This window comes from Pseudophryne corroboree, chromosome 4 (genome assembly GCF_028390025.1).
Source record: "Pseudophryne corroboree isolate aPseCor3 chromosome 4, aPseCor3.hap2, whole genome shotgun sequence".
NCBI lineage: Eukaryota > Metazoa > Chordata > Amphibia > Anura > Myobatrachidae > Pseudophryne > Pseudophryne corroboree.
In genome coordinates this window covers 66,135,882-66,153,304 of record NC_086447.1, presented here as the reverse complement: position 1 = coordinate 66,153,304, position 17,423 = coordinate 66,135,882, and the positions used below count along the sequence as shown (strand labels likewise).

The window sequence follows — 17,423 nt, the reverse complement described above, 5'->3', positions numbered from 1 at the left end:
TCGCAAGATCCCTCAGGGGAAATCACCAATAGATGTACAGGGTCAGCAGGAGTTCTTGGTGGAGAAGGTTCTCGATTCCAAGTTGTCCCGGGGTCGGCTTTATTTTTTGGTACATTGGAGAGGTTATGGTCCAGAAGAAAGGTCTTGGGTCCTGGATGAGGATCTCCATGCTCCAAGGCTTAAAAAGGCATTTTTTCGAGAATTTCCTCAGAAACCTGGCTTTAGGGGTTCCTTGACCCCTCCTCAAGGGGGGGGTACTGTTAGGCGCCGAGGGTCCGCCCGTCAGTGCGGCCCGGCGCCTAGCAACTAGGGACGCCGCAGGCACACAGCCGCCGGCTCCCTAGCAACGCTAGACGCCGGGCGCACGGAGCCGCTCAGACCATAGCAACGGGGACGCCACTGTCGGACCGCGTTCCCCGTTGCTAGGTCTAGATAATGAGTTCATTTGTATCCTGGCCGTGCAGCATGCAGCTGCACGGCATGATGTTTATTACCCTGTCTGGATCCTGATTGGAGGGTTCCCAAATAAAGGCACTCTCAGGACTTCTTACAGACGCCGGTGATAGCTTCCTGTTTGCTGAGTCTGTTACAGAGAGTTTCCAGTCCTGCTCAATCCGGTTGTTCCTGTCCTCAGTTATCCAGTACTCGGAATTTGTCATCTATTCCTGGAGTCCGACCGAGCACCTTTTAACATCCTGTGGTGTTCGTGAGTCGCGGCGTAGCCGTGTGTTGCGGCCTGACCGCTTACTATTTATTATTTAGTTTCTTTGTGTTCCGGAGTTTTTTGCGAAGGATTCCGCTCCCACAGATCCACTCTGGTATCCAGCGGTGCTGGATAGGAGTAACGGATCAGGGGATCTTTTGGTTGTCCTTTTCCCTGGCGGTTTGTCCGCACATACTTTTGGTTAAGTTAGATAGCTTGTAACCCCTGGCCTGGTTGCTTAGTCAGAGGGCCCCTTGTTATCACCCTGTCTCGGATTTCCCTTTGTCTCCCATTAAGACCTGAGGGGGCATCGGGGTTGGGCAGACATAATCCGCCCTTCGAACGCGGCTGCCATGGGCTCAAGCAACCATAGTCTCGCAGGGGATTTCTGACAACACGGGCGAGACAACGGAGTTAGGGCGCCAGGGGTTACTAGGCTTTCCTGCTCCCATAACCAGCATATCTTTCCAGTACCCAGACCTCTGCCATAAGATCTCCTCTGGTCTGGAGTACGGGAATCATAACAACAAGACTCCCTACTCTGCTCGCAAATATTTTCAAAATTTATCTGGAAAAATGCTAAGCCTCGCATGCCCAAAGCCCGAACTTATGTCAACAAACGAAAAGGTGGTCTGAGTATGCCCAATGTGACGATGTTTGCTAGAGCAGCACTATTTAAGTTCGCCTCAGACTGGCTGCTCCGGTCAGATCTATTTACGAACCTGGAATTGGAAGAAGCATTATTTTTCCCTTATTCCCCTGCAGCATTGCTTCACACACCACTATCTAAACTACCCCAGGAGCTTAAGACTAATATTTTGTTTTGGGATACTTATAGGTCCTGGATCTCCACTCATAAACTATTCCATACTAACCCTTTTGAGTCACCGTATATACCCTTATGGGGCAACCCTAATTTCCCCTCTTCTTTAGATAATCGCCATTTTTACACATGGAAATGTAAAGGAATTTATTCTATCAGAGATGTCTTTGATCCTGGTGGACAGATGCTCTCCTTTCAGCAACTACGTGACAGATTTTCTTTGCCCCACACTAATTTCTTTATGTATCTCCAAGCGCGCCACTACATTAACTCCCTAGGTGACCCCCTGGGAAAAAAGGCCTCGACTCGAACAATACTCGACACTCTCACGTTTTGCAGACATAATCCATTCAAAATTCGTTATCTTTATAGTGACCTGATTGAGGTGTCAGCCCCCTCTTGGTCCCCTCTCTCTGATTCATGGCGGCGGGAGCTCCCGGAGGCACCCGCGATGGGCGAGATTTCTGCGAACACTGAATTGGTCCTAAAGGCTCTAAAATCCGCTACACTACAAGAAATACATTTAAGAACTCTAAACAGGATGTATATAGCCCCCTCTCAAAGACAACACTTCCGCCCTGGTGAGACGGGCAGTTGCCCTAAATGTGGAGTGAGTGGAGCATCCCTTGCACACAATCTCTGGTTATGTGGGAAAATTGAACGGTTCTGGCGTAAGATTCTCCAGTATTTATTCCGTTTACTTAAATTACCTCTTCCAGAAGAAGTGGGCCCGTTGCTGTTAGCGGACTTCTCGCCCTGGCTGTCGCGGTTTGACCTTCCTCCTGTGATCCCTTTACTGACTGTGATGGTCACGGTAGCGAAACAGGTGATACTGCGGCATTGGATATATAAAACTGCTCCATCGGTGGGAGAATGGGAATCTGCCTTATTAGACGTACTGTTTTGTGAGAGACGAATGGCCACTTTTGAAATTGAAAATGGAGTGATGCTTTTCCACAAAAAATGGGGAACCTATATAGAGACTTTACCCCTAGACAGGCGTGAAGGTATCTGGAAGGTATTCCGAGACACAACATGGTATTGGACTAGCCGGATAGTGGGAACAATTACTTGACCACCGCTGGGCTGAAAGATAGGTTTAATTGAGATGCCCTGCTTATAGCATCGACACTCCTCATTAGGGTTTTACATAATACAATACTCACTCCAAACCCATGATCTACTCTCCTCGCCCAGAATATGGATTTGATCACCCCCCCCGGCAACATATACTGCCCATCTATGGTACCTCGGTACTAGTTCTTTTTATTTGCTCTCTATGTTTATCCTTTTCTCTTTTCTTTCCTCTATTTTTTTCCTTTCTCTGTCCTATCTCTACTTCCCTTCAACTGATGTGATATTTAACTCATTTGTCTGGACTGTTCCTTATTATTGGGGGAGATGGTGCACACACGTAAACCCCCCCCCCTCCCCCCCCCCCCCCTAGTACTGCTACTACCTTTATTACTACACAGATGAGTTCGCATTATTTGTTGTGAAATGTTTCTATTTTTCTTCTTCTCTTACAAAAAAAAAAAAAAAACTGTACAGCCTTCAATTCTCTGTATTTTATTCATTCTAGAATTTGAATATATGTCACTGCTGAATAATCTTGTACCTTAATATCTGGCAACGTCTGTTGTGACTTTATGGCTGTCTACTAAAGAAATTTATAAAAAAAAAAAAAACAAGGACCATCTCTCCTTCCATCACCCTGCATACACCTTCTTCAGGCATACTACCGTCCTCTATATACAGGGGGCTCTGCCACTATTACATATCCCACTATATAGGGACCTTTCATCTGATGGTCTGGCCATTTTATGCAGGCCTTTAACCCTTCCACTGCTGGGCTCTTCTACATAAGTATATGGTTACTCAAGACTCTCCCATGGAACTCCCCTCTAGCCTCACTGCCATCTTGCAATGTCCCCTCCCACACTATTGAGATATCAACCAGGGATCCATCATTATACATGACATGAAGGCACTCACCCTCTTACACACAGGGTTCCACTTCACAGGAGATCTCTGATTGGTCTGCTGCAGGGTCACACTGTATAGGGGCCCTCTCCACTGCACTCTTCCGCCTCACTGCAGGCACGCCACAGCCAAAAGCATTCCCCCTTCTTGTCTTCTGCCGGGGGTCTCTCTCTCTCTCTCACTTCTGATCTCAGAAATGTTGCACTGCCTTCCCCTTTACTTTTGGGGGCTCTTTAACATACAGGGCTTCCTTTTTTTTTTTTTTTATAAATGAGGATGAATGCAGATACTTCTTGCTGTGGGGGAGGGGAGGTGGGACAGGCAACTCCCCTCTTGTATACACCCAAGGGCTTCTCTTAGCTGCTGAGCACTTCCTAAGTGAAAACTAAGAAAAGAGAAACTACAGACAGCGCTTGCAGATTTCTTATTATAATAAATTTATTAATTAATTTTTATCTCAATGATAGATTTCCACTAATGTTATTATAGTACCAAAACTAAAAAAATCTTTCCCTTGCCTTAACAACAAATTTGCATGTGAAATTACTAAAACCACATTAATACTTCATATTACATATAATAAAACATTCAATGCTCTGCTCCTTACATCAATTTAGCTAACCCTTTTAGTGCTGAAAAGATACAGTAGTTTCAATGGATAATGTTGCATTTAGTTGTTACAAAGTTTACAGCAGCTGAGTCCGTGGTTAGGTTACTTATTTCCACTCGGTTCTCTGCTGAATCCTTTCTTTAGTAGTTGTGATCTTAAGCTGGATATGTATGACACTAATGCTGCATTCAGACTGCAAATGCCGGATCCTACCCGGTAAGACAAACGTGTACTTACCGGGTGGGATCCGGCATTTGCACTCCGCTGCTGGCTTTCCGACCCGGCAATATACCGGGTCGGTTGCCATAACAACGGAGCGCGCAGCAGCAGCAGGGGCGGGGGTGGAGGCGGCGTCGGGAGATGAGCTCATCTCCAGCGCCGCCTCTCCCTATCTTGTGAATGGGAACCGTGTCGCATCGACACGGCTCCCATTCACACCGCACCTGACCCGGTAATCAACCCGGGTAAAACCCTTCTTTTTTACCGGGTTGATTTACCGGGTCAGGCGACCCGCTAAATCGGCCAGTGTGCTTTCACATCGCACACTGACCCGGTTCGACACGGCAATATGCCGTGTCGGTACCGGGTTATTTGTGCGATGTGAAAGGGTTTAAGTGAGATACACTATAGGTGAAAGGGATTGCATTTAATCACACACAGTCCGTGTAAAATCCAGTAGTTTTTTTCCTTCTTTCTCCCCCTCCTCACTTTAAAGTGACACTGATCCAGTTAGCAGTAGTTTAAACATGCATAGCTTTTTGGAGCAGTGAGGTTAATAAATAAAGTCACAATTTTTACAAAACATGGCCATGTTAGATTTTGATTACCACTCCGCCTCAGGTTAATGATTCTGTAGTACTCCCGGCTCTGGTGCTGATTGACATTTCGTGGTGAGCCTTATCGGAGATACGTCCAAATTCTTCCTGATGCTCGGCAGTGGTGAATAGAGTTGTCACTGGCAGGTGAAGTGAAGAGACGCGTTTCATTGCCTATGGACATCGGCAGCTTCCATCAGTCTGGTGGAAGCTGCCGATGTCCATAGGCAGTGAAACGCGTCTCTTCACTTCACCTGCCAGTGACAACTCTATTCACCACCGCCGAGCATCAGGAAGAATTTGGACGTATCTCCGGATAAGGCTCACCACGAAAGGTCAATCAGCACCAGAGCCGGGAGTACTGCAGAATCATAACCTGAGGCGGAGTGGTAATCAAAATCTAACATGGCCATGTTTTGTAAAAATTGTGACTTTATTTATTAACCTCACTGCTCCAAAAAGCTATGCATGTTTAAACTACTGCTAACTGGATCAGTGTCACTTTAAAGTGAGGAGGGGGAGAAAGAAGGAAAAAAACTACTGGATTTTACACGGACTGTGTGTGATTAAATGCAATCCCTTTCACCTATAGTGTATCTCACTTAGTGTCATAAACATCCAGCTTAAGATCACAACTACTAAAGAAAGGATTCAGCAGAGAACCGAGTGGAAATAAGTAACCTAACCACGGACTCAGCTGCTGTAAACTTTGTAACAACTAAATGCAACATTATCCATTGAAACTACTGTATCTTTTCAGCACTAAAAGGGTTAGCTAAATTGATGTAAGGAGCAGAGCATTGAATGTTTTATTATATGTAATATGAAGTATTAATGTGGTTTTAGTAATTTCACATGCAAATTTGTTGTTAAGGCAAGGGAAAGATTTTTTTAGTTTTGGTACTATAATAACATTAGTGGAAATCTATCATTGAGATAAAAATTAATTAATAAATTTATTATAATAAGAAATCTGCAAGCGCTGTCTGTAGTTTCTCTTTTCTTATAGGCCCTACACACATGCCGATTTTCTGAAAGATATGAACGATCTCGTTCATAAATGAACGAGAACTCGTTCATATCTTTCAGTGTGGAGACTCCAGCGATGAACGATGCGCGGCCCCGCGCTCGTTCATCGCTGGTCTCCCGTCGGCTGTGCATGCAGGCCAATATGGACGATCTCGTCCATATTTGCCTGCACTTCAATGCAGCCGCGTGACGGGGGGAGTGAAGAAACTTCACTCCCCCCGTCACTGCCCCCCCGCCGCCTGGTCGCTCGTCGGCCGTATCCGCCGTCGGGCAGCTCGGCGGCGGGTCGGCCAGTGAGTAGGGCCCCTTAGTTTTCTCTTATATCTGAAGAGGGTTGGGAAGTCCCTCTGTGTATAGTGAGCTGCATGCAGATTTGGGACATATACATGTTGTTAATTAAACAAATCTAATTATATTGGCGCCAGGGGAGCTACTTTAGTCTAGTTGTTTTTTTTACTTCCTAAGTGAGCCTGGGGCTTATTAGGAATTCCACATTTAAACTGATATTGCCCTCATGGTAGTGCTATACCCCACCGCAAATGCCAAGGTACTGAAGGACCTCTATCCTCCTGTCCCGTGGTCCTACCTAAAATGGCCACCTCCTGGATGCTAACCGTGCCCTTTTCATTCCAACGGGGGCCCACACCCTCTTGTAGTGACGCTTCCCCCTAGCCCTTCCAGTAACTGACAGATGACATCACCAGGAGGTGGGGCTTAAGTACAGGGCACAGGTTAATCCCGCGATCAGGCTTCTTCATAATGTAAGTTGCAGCATTCCCTCCTAGCTTCTCCAGCGTTGAGGAACCTTCCTCCCGATTACACTCCAGTGGTGACTACCCTTGTGGCCGGGTGTGACATCACATACTGTAGCAATAAATTCCACTACTGACATTTTCAAAATTTGAGGACCAAGGGCATAATCAATGTTTGCACACTGGGACCAATATCCATGTAAGTGAGCGGTTGTCAGAAGACTGCGCATCAGCTGTGATGGCACTGCAAAAGTGATTAACAGGAAGTAACTGTTTGAAGGTGTTAATGAGGAGTAGTCACAAAAATGCAGTTGTGTCATGACCATTTTCGGTAAGTGTATCTGCTATCAGCAACTGTATATTGTGCTCAACTCTAGATATCGGGAATATTGTGAGATTAAACATTTCTCTTGGATACAGTGAGGGAAGTAACAGGAGTAATCATTCAGCATTTGACAAGCCTATAATTTATCGTTATACCTATTATCTTTCAGTCAATCAAAATAACATGAATCTCTTGACAACAATATATTACTATAGTAATTGCTGTCTCATATAACAAGTTCCTGTCTCAGATTTAGTCAGGAAGAAAATAAATACCGACAATTGTTAGGTTCTGTACTCAATAGTGTAGGGTGACCGAGGATTTAGGAGTAAGGAGATCTTATACTGAAAGATTTATTTTTAAAACTATTGCCCAGATTTATCAAGCTCTGGAGAGTGAGAAAGAGCATGGTGATAAAGTACCGACCAATCAGCTCCTACCTGTCATTTTCAAACACAGTCTGTAACATGGCAGATAGAAGCTGATTGGCTGGTACTTGATTACCATGCTATTTATCACTCTCCAAGGTTTAATAAATGGGCCCCTATATTTGAGTCTGGAAAGATATTATGAAATATACAATGGCCCTCATTCCGAGTTGTTCGCTCGTTAGTTTTTTTCGCAACGGAGCGATTAGTCGCAAACTGCGCATGCGCAATGTTCGCAGTGCGCCTACGCCAAGTAAATTAGCACAAAAGTTTGGTATTTTACTCACGGCCTACCGAAGATTTTTATCGTTCTGGTGATCGGAGTGTGATTGACAGGAAGTGGGTGTTTCTGGGCGGAAACTGGCCGTTTTATGGGTGTGTGCGAAAAAACGCTGCAGTTTCTGGGAAAAACGCGGGAGTGTCTGAAGAAACGGGGGAGTGTCTGGGCGAACGCTGGGTGTGTTTGTGACGTCAAACCAGGAACGAAACTGACTGAACTGATCGCAGTGGAGGAGTAAGTTTCGAGCTACTCAGAAACTGCTAAGAAATTTCTATTCGCAATTCTGCTAATCTTTCGTTCGGAATTCTGCTATGCTAAGATTCACTCCCAGTAGGCGGCAGCTTAGCGTGTGCAATGGTGCTAAAAGCAGCTAGCGAGCGAACAACTCGGAATGAGGGCCATTGTGCGATATATAACATGCTTGAGAACAGTAAATGATACCGGGCAGGGTGCGGGTATAAACCCCTTTATGGGGGAAATGGTGCCTCTGTTCTGTTGTGTACAGTACATGTTAGTACTGTTATCTCTCAGTTTCAGCATCAGAGTGAAAGATAAAACGTATGCATACAGTCAGGGGTGTGTTAACAGCAGTGTGGGCCCCTGGGTAAAGCAATGTACTTGGGCCCCTACCCATCCTCCAACAGTAGGGGGTGCAATCAGCGGCAGCTGTGATATCTCGCAGGCGGTAGGGGGTGGTCTATCTTCCGCTCAGCATGTAGGACCTGGATCAGTCATATCTGCTAATTACTCCACAGATGGTGGGAGATGGGGCGGGAGGGAGAGCACTAAACTGTAGAAGGGGGCATTGGACTGAATGAGGGCCCCCCGGTACATGACTTCCAGGGTGGTAGGGGGTGTTTAATATGCAGGGGAGGGGTAGATAGTGGAGTGGGATTAATATTCAGCATTTTCCGGTGGGAGGGCAGCTTGCTTGACTGCAGATATCTCCAGTCCCTGGAAATAAATTTGTTAGCATTCAATGGGATAAAAAAAAAAAAACTAGAGAGTCCCACCTTTTACTGGGGACTTAGAGATCAGAGTTCAGGAGCCAGAGCAACCCATCAATTGAAATATAAACTGCATATTAGGCGTGTGGAGCTGGAGCAGGGACCAGCTCCTGGAAGGCTGATATCTCTGTTTCTGGGCATAGTAGAGAGTAGCTGCCAGTGTCCACCAAATGGGGAGAGTCCCATCTTTTGGAATATACCCTCTAAGTCAGACAGAACCTGAAATAGCTGGCTAGGAAGAGCAATTAACAGGCTCAGATGGGGACCACTGCTTTGAAGTCGGATATCTCTGGTTCCCCAGGGACGATTTTCAAAAATCTGGTACCCATAGAGAAAGGGGACCCCCAGCTATCAGCATATACTACTGTTCTCTCCAGGAGTAACCCAGGCGCATATACTACTGTTCTCTCCTGGTGTAACCCAGGCGCATATACTACTGTGCTCTCCTGGTGTAACCCAGGCGCACATACTACTGTTCTCTCCTGGTGTAACCCAGGCGCACATACTACTGTTCTCTCCTGGTGTAACCCAGGCACACATACTACTGTTTTCTCCAAGAGTAACTCAGGCACACATACTACTGTTCTCTCCTGGTGTAACCCAGGCACACATACTACTGTTTTCTCCAGGAGTAACTCAGGCACACATACTACTGTTCTCTCCAGGAGTAAGTCAGGCACACGTACTACTGTTCTCTCCAGGAGTAACCCAGGCACACATACTACTGTTCTCTCCAGGAGTAACCCAGGCACATATACTACTGTTCTCTCCAGGAGTAACCCAGGCACATATATTACTGTTCTCTCCAGGAGTAACCCAGGCACATATACTACTGTTCTCTCCAGGAGTGACCTAGGCACATATACTACTGTTCTCTCCAGGAGTAACCCAGGCACATATACTACTGTTCTCTCCAGGAGTGACCTAGGCACATATACTACTGTTCTCTCCAGGAGTGACCTAGGCACATATACTACTGTTCTCTCCAGGAGTAACCCAGGCACATATACTACTGTTCTCTCCAGGAGTAACCCAGGCACATATACTACTGTTCTCTCCAGGAGTAACACAGGCACATATACTACTGTTCTCTCCAGGAGTGACCTAGGCACATATACTACTGTTCTCTCCTGGTGTAACCCAGGCACATATACTACTGTTCTTTCCATAAGTAACCTAGGCACATATCATATTTGCTCCAAGAGTAATCCAGACACATGCAGTATACTACTGTCCTCTCCAGTAGTAACATAGGAGCATATATTCATGTGAAAAAATTGCTTAATGGAAATTTAATGTTCCCATGAAGCTATATACTGCTGTTCTCTCCTGGTATAACCCAGGCACATATACTACTCTTCTTTTCTGGTGTAACCCAGGTGCACATACTACTGTTCTCTCCTGGTGTAACCCAGGCACATATACTACTGCTCTCTCCTGGTGTAACCCAGGCACATATACAACTGCTCTCTCCTGGTGTAACCCAGGCATGTATACTATGGTTCTCTTCTGATGTAACCCAGGCACATATACTACTGTTCTCTTCTGGTGTAACCCAGGCACATATACTACTGTTCTCTTCTGGTATAACCAAGGCACACATACTACTGCTCTCTTCTGGTGTAACCCAGGCACATATACTACTGTTCTCTTCTGGTATAACCAAGGCACATATACTACTGATCTCTCCTGGTGTAACCAAGGCACACATACTACTGCTCTCTTCTGATGTAACCCAGGCACATATACTACTGTTCTCTTCTGGTGTAACCCAGGCACATATACTACTGTTCTCTTCTGGTATAACCAAGGCACACATACTACTGCTCTCTTCTGGTGTAACCCAGGCACATATACTACTGGTCTCTTCTGGTATAACACAGGCACATATACTACTGATCTCTCCTGGTGTAACCAAGGCACACATACTACTGCTCTCTTCTGGTCTAACCCAGGCACATATACTACTGTTCTCTTCTGGTATAACCCAGGCACACATACTACTGCTCTCTTCTGGTGTAACCCAGGCACATATACTACTGTTCTCTTCTGGTATAACCAAGGCACACATACTACTGCTCTCTTCTAGTGTAACCCAGGCACATATACTACTGGTCTCTTCTGGTATAACACAGGCACATATACTACTGATCTCTCCTGGTGTAACCAAGGCACACATACTACTGCTCTCTTCTGGTCTAACCCAGGCACATATACTACTGTTCTCTTCTGGTATAACCCAGGCACATATACTACTGCTCTCTCCTGGTGTAACCAAGGCGCACATACTACTGCTCTCTCCTGGTGTAACCCAGGCACATATACTACTGGTCTCTTCTGGTATAACACAGGCACATATACTACTGATCTCTCCTGGTGTAACCAAGGCACACATACTACTGCTCTCTTCTGGTCTAACCCAGGCACATATACTACTGTTCTCTTCTGGTATAACCCAGGCACATATACTACTGATCTCTCCTGGTGTAACCAAGGCGCACATACTACTGTTCTCTCCTGGTGTAACCCAGGCACACATACTACTGTTTTCTCCAGGAGTAACTCAGGCACACATACTACTGTTCTCTCCAGGAGTAAGTCAGGCACACGTACTACTGTTCTCTCCAGGAGTAACCCAGGCACACATACTACTGTTCTCTCCAGGAGTAACCCAGGCACATATACTACTGTTCTCTCCAGGAGTAACCCAGGCACATATATTACTGTTCTCTCCAGGAGTAACCCAGGCACATATACTACTGTTCTCTCCAGGAGTGACCTAGGCCCATATACTACTGTTCTCTCCAGGAGTAACCCAGGCACATATACTACTGTTCTCTCCAGGAGTGACCTAGGCACATATACTACTGTTCTCTCCAGGAGTGACCTAGGCACATATACTACTGTTCTCTCCAGGAGTAACCCAGGCACATATATTACTGTTCTCTCCAGGAGTAACCCAGGCACATATACTACTGTTCTCTCCAGGAGTAACACAGGCACATATACTACTGTTCTCTCCAGGAGTAACCCAGGCACATATACTACTGTTCTCTCCAGGAGTGACCTAGGCACATATACTACTGTTCTCTCCTGGTGTAACCCAGGCACATATACTACTGTTCTTTCCATAAGTAACCTAGGCACATATCATATTTGCTCCAAGAGTAATCCAGACACATGCAGTATACTACTGTCCTCTCCAGTAGTAACATAGGAGCATATATTCATGTGAAAAAATTGCTTAATGGAAATTTAATGTTCCCATGAAGCTATATACTGCTGTTCTCTCCCGGTATAACCCAGGCACATATACTACTCTTCTTTTCTGGTGTAACCCAGGTGCACATACTACTGTTCTCTCCTGGTGTAACCCAGGCACATATACTACTGCTCTCTCCTGGTGTAACCCAGGCACATATACAACTGATCTCTCCTGGTGTAACCAAGGCACACATACTACTGCTCTCTTCTGATGTAACCCAGGCACATATACTACTGTTCTCTTCTGGTGTAACCCAGGCACATATACTACTGTTCTCTTCTGGTATAACCAAGGCACACATACTACTGCTCTCTTCTGGTGTAACCCAGGCACATATACTACTGGTCTCTTCTGGTATAACACAGGCACATATACTACTGATCTCTCCTGGTGTAACCAAGGCACACATACTACTGCTCTCTTCTGGTCTAACCCAGGCACATATACTACTGTTCTCTTCTGGTATAACCCAGGCACATATACTACTGATCTCTCCTGGTGTAACCAAGGCGCACATACTACTGCTCTCTCCTGGTGTAACCCAGGCACATGCACTAACCTATGCACATAAACTGTTTGGTCTAGGAGTAATCCAGACACATGCAGTATACTACTATCCTCTCCAGTAGTAACATATTCATGTGAGAAAATAGCGTTGTTTAAATTCAATGTTCCCATACCCACGTGAAGCTATAAATCAAGTGTCTATTATTATATTATCACACTTCTATTTTGTTTGTTTTTTATTATTTTACTTTCTTCCATATAAACTTTCCTGAGGATTTACGGTTCTTTTGATTGGAGAGGAGAAAGAATTTCATCCAATAGTACAACTGGAACAAGTCTGGCGCAAATGTGAATCACCCTTTCTCCATATTAATAGGAGCATATACTACTGTCCTCTCCAGGAAAAACCCAGGTACAGATAGTACTGTTTTCTCCAGGTGTAACCCAGACACGTATACTACTGTTCTCCGCTCATGGAACCCAGGCATATATACTACTGTTCCCTTCAGTAGTAATCCAGGCACATATACTACGGTTTCCTCCAGTAGTAATCCAGGCCCAAACTACTGTTCTCTACTGGTGGTGATATCAGATATTCCCCTCCTACCTTGGGTTGCTACTTGTACATATTCAGCCACTTTGCTTTTTCCAGTTTGGAGCCCAAGATGGAGTGAAAAACTGCTACATTGATATCATTCCAGGTAGGTGGCCAAGCCCGAGCGGTGTACTGACGAAAGGAAATAATAATAGGTGAGGTCTCGGAGGCTTCACACTCAATAAAATGTCTCGCCAGTATCTTCTCCCAACATTTCAGGGCTGCACCCTCTCCACTCATCCGGTCTCTCAGAATCTTATTTAATGAACACCCCACCTAGACCAGACATACTGATTCAACTGTAGAGAAAAATGCCACAATAGGAAAGAGTGGGGGGTCCGGAAGCTAATACTTTTTGAAGATAGCATATGAGGCTCTCGTGACCAAGCCCACCCAGGTGAAACGTACGTCGAGAGAGACGTCCTTCGGTGACGTCATCGCGGCAACGCCCAGTCCGGAAGCGGGCGGCCGCGTCCTTCACTGTCAGCGGGTGAACGCCGGGGGATCCCTGGAGAACACTGGCCGCACACATTGCGGCTGCAGTAATATACTGTAGATCACCCAGGACTTCACTCACTTCTCCCCCCCTCCAAACAACCTGCTCCCTGCAGTTAAATTGTATAGCAATACGAGCAGTATAAATAGAACCAATAAGATTGTTTATTTTCTACATCTTATTACTTCCCCGCCTATGCCTCTATGGATATCATTTATAGCCCTGCCATTTACTTTTTACATTAGTGTATTATATTTTTTTCTATTTTTCTATTCTTTATGGTCTTCATGAATAGCAGCATTTAAGTGCAAAAGACTTTTTATTATTCTGTATTGTCATGTCAGCCCTCAAGAGGATGCAATTATGTATCTATTTGTGAGCCAGCCCTGAGCTCTAAAACCTATATTTATTTACTGATTTTTGTTTCCTAGGAGCAAGCTGTGAGCCAGCCTTGAGCTCATAAATTGTATTGTGGGTTTCTCCCATTCAGCAAACAACCCTGCACTCGGAGCAAGCAATATTGCACATTTTGTGTTTAAAAATTCTCTGTGAGCCAGCCTTGAGCTCATAAAATTGTATTGTGGGTTTCTCCAATGTAGCAAATAACCCTGCACTCGCAGAACATAACATACTAGTCCATTACTGTGCATCCTTTTTATTTCTGTTAACCACATTTTTTTCTGCCTAATACTCTTTTCTGAAAATACCATTTCATACCATTTTTGTGCTGATTTATGTAAAACACAGTAAGGAGAGTGTGACCCTCTGTTCCCCCTTATTAGCGGCCCACGGCCATACTACCCTGAATACGCCCGATCCTGTCCGATCTCGGAAGCTACGCAGGTATGGCCTGGTCAGTATTTGGAAGGGGAACCTCCTGAGAATACCAGGTGCAGTGGGCCATTTTTAAGGGAGAAACCTACATCCTATAAACCCCTATACACACTCTCTAATCTGGAAAAACTATCTCAGACCATCATGGTATTGATTCATTAGAGTACAGAAAATAGAAGTGTCTCTCCCTCTCTTTTTCCATTTCTTATTGATAACGGCCCACTGCCATACTACCCTGAATACGCCCGATTACATCTGATCTCGAAAGCTAAACAGGCATGGCCTGGCCAGTACTAGGACGGGAAACCTCCTGAGAATACCAGGTGCAGTGGGCTCAGTGTTACCCACCCCACCACATTAAACCCCCCACCCCCCACCCCTTCCACCAAGGGAAGCTCGATCACATTCCTTGCTCCACCCTTCTCGCATTCCCCTTGAGATCTACCTTGACCTAACTCAGAATTTTGCCCATACTGCCTCTATCAGTGATATCCATAATCCAGGCTAGTACAGTGATTTTCTGGATACCCTGTATCTCAATGAGACCATTTGGTATCCCTTACAACTCCACTGATATTTTCACCATCTTTATCATCTTGTACCTCATTTGCTAAAAAGGTTAAACAAGATTTTTACACACACGAGTCCCAATTTTTTGTCCAAAATTTCTTTTTATTCAAGGATTAAAATAAAGGTTATGTCTTAATATCTTTCACTATACATATTATCCTTATCTTTTCAAATGAGTGCTCCCAAACAAGGGTTTTTTGTCTTTTCCTCTTGTCCTTTCCAATTGTAGTATAACCTACAAAATTCCTGGGAGCACCGCCAATCATTAGCAGTTCTAGAACTACTTAATAACTGCATGTATATTGGTATGTCATTGTTAAAATTTATTTTGGTACGTTAGTAATATTGTTTAACTAGTGCGGTTCCACAAAAAACATGTTCCTCCAGTAGTAATCCAGGCCCAAACTACTGTTCTCTACTGGTGGTGATATCAGATATTCCCCTCCTACCTTGGGTTGCTACTTGTACATATTCAGCCACTTTGCTTTTTCCAGTTTGGAGCCCAAGATGGAGTGAAAAACTGCTACATTGATATCATTCCAGGTAGGTGGCCAAGCCCGAGCGGTGTACTGACGAAAGGAAATAATAATAGGTGAGGTCTCGGAGGCTTCACACTCAATAAAATGTCTCGCCAGTATCTTCTCCCAACATTTCAGGGCTGCACCCTCTCCACTCATCCGGTCTCTCAGAATCTTATTTAATGAACACCCCACCTAGACCAGACATACTGATTCAACTGTAGAGAAAAATGCCACAATAGGAAAGAGTGGGGGGTCCGGAAGCTAATACTTTTTGAAGATAGCATATATATGTTCCTGCAGTCAAACTCTGCAAACTTTTAGTTTCAGTGTTTGATGAATGAAGGTCTCCATACAAGTAATGTAAGCAGGAGACCATACAAGTAATGTAAGCAGGAGGTATCAGTAATGGCTCCTGGTTTATCTGTATAATGAATGAGTCCAATTGTACTCCAGTTGTATACAATTGCACTCATGTGTGAATAAATGAGGTGAGTAGTACGCAGCGACCAACTTCAAAAGGACTTCCTACAGTTACAGAACTATTTTGACATTATAAATATGTTCTCTCTCTTCTGTAACACTCTTCGTTAACGTGCCCTTTCGTTTAAAATCAAACAGCAGCTATAAATCAGTAACTAGTTTTAACTAAAAACATCAGTCACATTAAAACATTTATTTACAGTACATGATCTTTGGTCTATTTATTTATTTAGATAGCCATCAAGTCTGAGCAGCATTAAAAAGCCAGGATCATTTTAAAAGTTACAATTGTTTGCAATAATAAAAAAAAAACATTGACTAACATTAACTTAGCATTGAACAAAATAAAATGACATCAATGGGTCTATTTATCAATTAATATTGCCGGATATACCCCAAAAACAAGTGTTTTGGGGTATATCCGGCAATATTATTTGATAAAGTAGAGTAGAGTACCCACAACTATTAACAATTTCCTGGATGGACCATGGATGGACCACAGCAGATATCCCTCCACTTCCAACAGCAGGAGTAGCCCCCATAGCTTCCTATCAGGGCTGCAAGGCTGTCTAATTTATCAAGCTCCAGAATGCAAAGCGTCCACAGGGCTTGTACCTGCATTAAGGAAACTACAGTGTTCCTTTATATAAAGATCTTGCATATATATGCCAGGTTATCTACTTCTTTTTGTTTTGGGGAACTTACCATCTAATAAGAAATAAATGAAAAGGAGTAGTCAAGAATATAGATTGACGATAAAATAAAGCTAAAATTAAAGAAGTTCCGACACTGGAGTTTACAAGTAAAGACTGCATTGATTCATCACTGAAATTTCAAGATAAAGCGGAAAGGAGGCTGCACTCTGATATTATAAAACAATGGTTGCTAATAGCAATTGCGTATAGTTAAAAATAACATTTTAATACAAAAAAAAACACAGAAATGTATATGTTTATTTTTATTAAAATGTTATTTTTAACTATATGCAATCGCTATTAGCAACCATTGTTTTATAATATCAGAGTGCAGCCTCCTTTCCACTTTATCTTGTATTATTGAGGGAGAGATTTCCCCCTATCCTTGGCTGCAGCTTAGCAAGAGTGCTTCATACATCAAGCGCCCGAACATACAGTACCGTGGTATAACTTTTCTTTGCATCATTGATATCTCACTTGCATTTTGTTAGTACAATTCCTAAAATGCAGTTTAATAAAGATGAAGAAGGAAAGAAGATTGAGCTCTTTGTTGGATGGTTTTTATTTTATTTTTTTATATTTTATGCAAGTGGTTCCCAAACTCAGTCCTCAAGGATCACGAACGGTCCAGGTTTTAACTATATTAATGCTTGGTTACAGGTCACTTAATAAATACCTCAGTCAATATGATTTAACTATCTGTGC

The 17,423-nt window shown here is 44.0% G+C and overlaps 2 pseudogenes; both read left to right on the top strand.

Moving 5' to 3' along the window:
• The first annotated feature begins 14,402 nt into the window (after positions 1 to 14,402).
• LOC134912073 (5S ribosomal RNA) lies at positions 14,403 to 14,520 on the top strand (annotated as a pseudogene).
• Positions 14,521 to 14,669: 149 nt separating this feature from the next.
• LOC134913715 (5S ribosomal RNA) lies at positions 14,670 to 14,787 on the top strand (annotated as a pseudogene).
• Positions 14,788 to 17,423: the final 2,636 nt, after the last annotated feature.